The sequence below is a fragment of the Garra rufa genome, chromosome 17 (genome assembly GCF_049309525.1).
Source record: "Garra rufa chromosome 17, GarRuf1.0, whole genome shotgun sequence".
Taxonomy (NCBI): domain Eukaryota; kingdom Metazoa; phylum Chordata; class Actinopteri; order Cypriniformes; family Cyprinidae; genus Garra; species Garra rufa.
In genome coordinates, this window is record NC_133377.1 from 9,297,222 (window position 1) to 9,305,582 (window position 8,361).

Here is an 8,361-nt window from a genome sequence, read left to right on the forward strand (position 1 = left end):
TGTATTGACATCTTTTCATATCTTTTTTTACACATCACGTCATGTCATTTACCTATATATAGCCTAAGAAACTAAACATATTTTCACTTTCAAAACTATATTTCACTATTTGAATATAAAAATAGATTTTAGGCTTGAAAAAAATATCTTTTCCTTGACCAGAATGTCCTAAAATGGAGTAAAAGAACCCTTAACAACAACCCTTAACAAGACTGCATGGTCACCATGAAATTTCAAACATAACAAAGACTTACAACGTCTGACTGTTTACTTCTTTAGAATTTCCTTAGGACTTCCTTCGAAATGATTCACTCTATAACAAATTGTTTTCACTACGATTTAATAATAGCAGCAAAACAGCGAGATGGCATCATCTTGGAGTACACTATGTCGCCGTACGGCCGCTGTCAGAGCTTGTAGACATACATGTACATGGAAGTGAAAGAACCCACTGCTACACTGTTTTGCATTTACAGCACTAAAAGCAGTTTTGGTCCTTGTCATCACTACCACTTTGCTCAAACATTACAGGTGTCTGTAGGGTTTGTTACGTGGGGAAACTGTGGTAGGCCACTATACCAACAAGACTGTGTTGAACTTTTTGATTTAATTTCCAGTGCATGGACCAAATGATGCAAGTTTTCAGCATACCGCAGGAGAGGGTGTCAAGATGTGAAAGTTACGTAGGCTTCTACTGAATACTCAAAAGTAGGACATTTAAAAATAGTGTACTGAATCTAAGTGGTCACATTTCAGCCCAATACTGAACTGAAAAGCTCTCTTTCAGCCCGTCATTTGACAACTTTATTATAGAACTATGTATAAAACTATATTTTTATATATATATATATATATATATATATATTATACTACCGTATCTCAGGCAATAGCGTACATTATTTACCACAACACATTACTTGTGATATAGTCATTAAATATTGACCGATGAAAGATTCCCCTGAAATTACTATTTATTCATCATCCTCCCGAATTATGACATTACTTCTTTAAAATATTGTCAATCTCTCCAAAGGAAGTGAAACTGAATATTAGTATAGGAGGGAAATTAAAGTTTAGTCATGGGATGCCGTTTTCAGAGGTACACAACAAGCTCATGCTCATCCCTCGAATTATTACAGCAGTGCTCGTGAAATTGCCCATGTTTGGTAAATATGAAAAAAAAGCAATGTGACCCCCCAGCTTCCTCCATGTGCAGCATCATGGGATAAACTGACATCTCTTTATGTGACTCCCACATATCAGAGTCTGACAGTGATTGAGGTGTTGAGAGATGAGGGGAATTCAGACGTCTGAGTAATCTAACACTCGTCTGACTAATCTTGTACAACAACAAAACTTCCTCTTAATTTAAGCAGAGAGCGCATGCTGGTCTCACAGGTATTGGTGGAAAACTCATGTGCTCACTGGACTGACACTTACACATGTACACCACTAGTACACTAAGATTTTTAATGTTTTTTTTAAAGAAGTATCTTGCATTTAGTTGATCCAAAGTACAGCAAAAACAGTAATGCTATTACTATTTAAAACAACTGCTTTCTATTTGAATATATATTTAAAATGTAGTTTATTTCTGAATTTTTAGCATCATTACTCCAGTCACATGATCCTTCAGAAATCATTATAATATTCTGATATTCTGATTTATTATTAGTTTGTTGAAATAATTTTTATGTTGAAAACAGCTGAGTAGGTTTCTTTGATGAATAGAAAGTTCAGAAGAACAGCATTTATCTGAAATAGAAATCTTTTGTTAATTTTGATCAATTTAAAGCATCCTTGCTAAACAAAAGTAAGCTTTTCTATAATTTTCTATAAATGCTGATCTTTGGATCTGTCTATTCATCAAAGAATCCGGAAAAAATTACTCAACTGTTTTAGATATTGATAGGCTAATAATAATAATAATGTTTCTTGAACAGCAAATCAGCATGGTTTAATGATTTCTGGAGGATCATATCACACTGAAAATTTAGCTTTGATCACAGGAATAAATTACATTTTAAAATATATTCAAATAGAAAACAGTTATTTTAATTTAGTACAGATATTAAAAAACTGTGTGTCATTGCAAAATATCGGGATTAAATATTACTGTTAATATTAATAAACAAGATATTATACTAAGAACCATTTTTTTGTAAAGAAACATTGCACATACACACTGGTTTTAAAATGATAAAACAACAGGGTAACACTTTATAATAACGTTCAGTTGTAAGTCATTTATAAGTGGTTAGTTAATGATAAAATAATGATTTGCAAAAACATTCATAAATGTTTAATAAGTGATATGCTAACAATTTGTGTATGTTTTGCTAATTCATTTACAAGTTATTTACAAGTAATTAGTTAATGATGAACTAATCATTTACAAAACATCACTATGCATTCATAAGAGATTAATAAGTGATATGTTAGTATTTTTACGTATGTTTTGTAGATTAAGTTATAAATCATTTACAAGTGATTAGATAATGATGAACTAATAATTTACAAAACATGATTATATGTTCACAAATGATTAAGTAATAGGCTAACAATTTACAAATTTGTCGTAATTTATCTTTAAAAAAAATAGCATCATGAAATAATCAAACAGATGCTTAGTAAGCAAAACCAGTCGTAAGCTGCACAGGTATATTTGTAGCAATAGCCAACAATACATTGTATGGGTCAAATCTTATTTCTTTTTTTATTATTAGCATATTAAGTAAAGATCATGTTCCATTAAGATATTTTCTAAATTTCCTACCGTAAATATATCAAAACTTATTTTTTTGATTAGTAATATGCATTGCTAAGAACTTCATTTTGACAACTTTAAAGGCGATTTCCTCAATATTTTTTGCACCCTCAGATTTTCAAGTAGCTGTATCTCAACCAAATATTGTCCTATACATCAATTGAAAGCTTATTTATCCGGCTTTCAGATGATGAATAAAACCCTTATGACTGGTTTTGTTGTTCAGGGTCACATATAGTTTTAAAAGTGTCTTATGCACACTGAAACTGTGTTTATTTGATCAAAAATACAATATTGTGAAATATTATTACAATTTAAAATTACTGTTTTCTTTTTCAAGATGGTCTATGGTCTTCAGTGAAATTATAATATGCTATTTATCATTTTTTATCAATGTTGAAAACAGTTCTGCTGTTTAATACTTTTGTGGAAACCAACAGCTATACTTATATAGCTAATTTTTCTTACACTCTTGAAAATAAAGGTGCTTTAAAAGGTTCTTCACAGTGATGCCATAGAAGAACCATTCAAAATTCAGTCAAAGGATCTTGAAAGAACCATCTCTTTCTTACCTTTTTATAATCTGAAGAGCCTTCTTTCACCACAAAGAACCTTTTGTGAAACAGATATTAAAGGTTCTTTATGGAATTATTTAAACAAAAAAGGTTCTTATATGGCATGGTGAAGCACCTTTATTTTAAAAGTGTAGGATTATTTGATAACTACAAAGTTCAAACATATGCATCGTTTGTAACATTATAAATGTCTTTATTGTCACTTGTGATCAATGTAATGCACCCCTCCTGAATAAAATGATTAACAATCTTCCGTGTCTTCACCGGACGCGAGCCGCAGCGCGAAGCGACGCTACAAAAAAAACTATAATCAGTGATGCTGCTGTCTTTACTGAATGCGGAGCGGCGCGACGCGACGCGACAAATCCTAGAGGGTAAACAAACTGTTGTCTCATTCTAATTATGGCGTATTAACAAGTTCAAATGACTTGCAAACGATCGCTTTTGCCTCAAGTTGTTGAGGCGCGGCGACAACTGTTGTAGACACGGTGTTATTGACCCTAAACTTTTGAACAGTAGCAGTGTATAGTATAGTATATATATATATATATATATATATATATATATATATGCTAGGGCTGGGCGATTTGGCCTAAAATCAAAATCTCGATTAATTGAACATTTTAACCCGATTACGATTAATGAACGATTATTTTATTCATTTATAAAATTATATTTAAATAATTTTTTTTTTTTGCCCTCATAGTTCACTGACAAGTTTTGTACAGTAAATATGCTCACATATTACAAGTGAGAGATTTTTGAATGAAGGGTGCACACACTAACTACTATCTATGATTATTTATTGAACATTAGTGTTGAACAACTGAAATTAAAGCACACATTGCTTAAAACGAAAAGTCACATTTTTCTTAAATTAGTGAAAATAAATAACTTGCAATTAAATTATTTATAAAATAATAATAAATAATAAAAGTAGAAAATAAGCAGTATCTCTTCTAAATAAAATTACTCTTACGTGACTCCACACGCAGTAGTGTTTTTAAAGGGAAAGTAATTGAAATAATTGACCTGGAAAAATTTGATCGATTATAGGTTCTGAATGTCGATTTCGATTACTTTTCAATTAATCGCCCAGCCCTAATATATGCCCACTAACGTATTTGAATATTTGTATATAATTCTATCGTTTGATCAAGATATCACGTAGCATTTACGAATGCTGTTGTGCTACAAGTCAATAGATGCGATTATGTTCTGTGTGGGTGTTTAGTTTCACAGGTGAAACTAGGTTTCCTCTTTCTCCTACACTCACCTTTCTAAGTTGGGGGCTTTACCTTGCCCTTGACTCATTTTTGGGTTGGGTCGGGTTCGTGGGTGGGGGACTAGTCACACTCCCTAAATACTTCAAGGGATGGGAATTTTTAATGATTGTTCATTTTGAATAGATGTGGAAACGCACACACGCACACACACACACACACACATACACATGCGACCTTCCAACAACCCTCCAGCACACACGCACCTTCACTTCTGCTGAATAGAATCTGCTATAGTGCTAGTGTCGCAATCTTGTGTAAACCACAGTTTCCTCAGCTATGCAGAATCATTTAAAGTATTGCATGGGCTACTTTATAGTCAGTCATCTTACAGTTCTTAAAAAAAAAAATCACATACCTTGCGCAACACTGTTATAAATGTCTATATTTAATTGTGGAAGCCACTATTTTTATTGTAATGTTACCCCATAACATTTAAACATTTGCTGTTTGTAATGTTCACTCGATTTTATTTATTTATTTAAAGAACTATAAGTACTGCATTAAAACAAAGGACAATACAGTATAGTAAGTATGTGTGTATATATATATATATATATATATATATATATTAGGGGTGTGCAAAGCAGCCAGTATTTGTATCTGTATTTGTATTTGTTGAGGGGGGAAAAGTATTTGTATTTGTATTTGTATTCGAGTAAAATTCAAAATAGGTGTAAAAATCCTGTTTTTTGTTTGTGCGTTACACTTCTAATTTACGTTATAGTGTTAGTATTCTTTAATTATATCCATTATAATAATTATGGATATGCAATAGGCCTATTGGTTGATGTTTCTGAACATGTAACAAGGAACGTCATTGAAAAGAAAATAACATAACAGCCATTACCTGATCCATGGTTAAACCAACAACTAATAAAATACCATTGTGAACATTATGAACCCCACCACCACCCGTCCTTGTTGGAGGACACTGAACAGACAGAATAAAAACAAATAATACTTCAAAAAACTGTTCTTCTTCTGAAAGAACTTCTTTCCTGTGGCGTCTGCCGTTGATAAACAACCATGACCTGATCTCTCAATGAAGACTCGGAAGTTTCAGCAAAGCATAAATGGATTTCCAGCATTAAAAATCGCTTGCAGTAGCTCTTCTATTAAATGTATTTAAAAATGGTTATTCCTGTACCAGGGCTCGCAAAATTTCAAAATTTCTGGTAGCCCTTTGGGCATGTACTCTTCAGATTTTGGTAGCCCGAAAATTAATTTAACTAGCCCAAATAAAAAAATACCCTTTTTTTTAAATATAGAAAATCAGATAGGAGTCTAATCAAAAACGTTTTTAATACACAAATATAAACAAATATCAAGGAAGTAAATTTATTTTTATTATATTTATTTCATTTAGTGTATCTGCAGAATTTTTAAATATTAATTTAAAGCAATTCATGACCCTTTTTAAGATCTGCACAAGTAAAATAAACAGTAGCCTAATGGGATTGGACAATGTAAAGTAGAATATTAAGATATAAAATGGCATGATTTAAAATTCAGATACAGTAGTTTCGCACAAAAACACAATATCTTACACTACGGCATTTCATCCTTTATACCATTAAAAGGGATAAATTGAGTATATAGTTTATTATATTTATTTAAAACATAAATATTACTGTACTTGTTTACATTTTTAGAAGGCACCTTAACTTTTTACATTTACAACTCTGTGTTTGCTGCATAAAAACATGGGTCGATAATTGCAATAATTTGACCATAAACAGCTGAAAAAATGTGGAAATAAAAATTCATTGTCTGTCACGAGGGGGCGCTTTAGGAGCGCTGAAATATTACGGTTTCCATAGTAACAGCTGTACACAAAGCCGTATTAACGCAGTTTTATCAGGTATGAAATGAAAATGCCAACGACACGTTTCTGAGGACAGTCCGATCCCTTCAGAAACATTCATATAAAGACATCCGTGCCACATTTTGTCTTTGAAGTGCAGCGTGCATATTTCTTCGATGACATCATTGCCTTTTGAAGTTTAATCCAGCCCTATCGTGATTCTCGTCTTTCCGTCCTCAACTGTAAGACCTCTTAAATTATAATTAAGACGTTACTTATACTATTTAACATATTTAAAACTTTTTATGGCCTTAAATTTGATACAACTAAGTTCTTGAGTTTTTAAGGATCTGCAGGAGCTCTCTACTTTACGATAGACCGCCGGGCAGCCCGGTCAAACATTTTGGTAGCCCGACTGAAAAACACAATAGCACTGTGTCAGTCACCTCTTTTACCCCCACCCCCCGACTCCTGAATGTCACTCACTCACTCATGCGGGCATACACTGACTGCGGTCTCATGAGGAAACGCAGCTTTTTGATATTAAGTTGTTCTTGTTCCCGAATACAAATATTTTTTAAAGTATTTGTTCCAATTAAGTATTGGTAAAAAACACGCTATTTGTGCCTTTCCGAATACCGTATTCGGGTTCGGCTCCACCCCTAATATATATATATATATACAGTATATATCATAATTATATATCATAAATAATATGTCATAGAATGTCATTATTTTGACTTTTTATTTCATTATATTTCATTATAACTTTATAACAATTATATTCATTATTTCATTATAACTTACTTATCTCATAATTATGATTCTTTTTTCCTTCATGTAATGGAAATTAGCCATAGTGCATAACAATTATACCTAAAAAGATTTATTGATTTTATATATATATATATTTAAATAAATAATTGTAAGTATTGCATTCAAACAAAGGACAATAGTACATGTGAAATAAATACAATAATAAAATTTAATTACATTTTAAATAGAGTAACTCAAAATCTGTAACCTATTACATTTCCAAAATAACCTTCCCAAAACTGCTTTAACTTATCTCTTTATTATGACTTAAAGTGTAATAATTACAACATTTATCCCTTAATTATGATCCAGTATGCCATAATTCTGACTTTTTATGTCATAAGTTGTCATTTTATTTCACATTTTTTACCTGTTTAATCTCATAATTGTACTTTTTGCCATAATTATGACATTTCATACAGTAATTTTGACTTTTTATCTCATAACTGTGACATAAAATGTCATCATTTTGACTTTTTTGACAATTTTATGTCATGCAGTAACTATGACTTATCTCATAATTATGATTCTTTTTTTCCTCATGTAATGGAAATTAGCCATAGTGCATAAGAATTATACCTAAAAAGATTTATTGATTTTAAAGAACAATAATACATATGAAATAAATACAATAATAAAATTATATATATATATATATATATATATATATATATATATATGTGTGTGTGTGTGTGTGTGTGTGTGTGTGTGTGTGTGTGTGTGTGTGTGTGTGTGTGTAAAGAAATAATTGTAAGTATTGCCTATTGCATTAAAACTAAGGCCAATAGTACATATGAAATAAATACAATTATAAAATTACATTTTAAATAGAGTAACTCGAAATCTGTAACCTATTACATTTCCAAAATAACCTTCCCAAAACTGATTATGACTTATTATGAGTATGTCAGCTTTAACTTATCTCTTTATTATGACTTAAAGTGTAATAATTACAACATTTATCCCTTAATTATGATCCAGTGTGCCATAATTTCGACTTTTTATGTCATAACTAAGACATAAAATGTCATTATTTTGACTTTTTATTTCATTATTATAACTTACTTATCTCGTAATTTAACATTTTTATGTCATGCAGTAACTATGACTTAT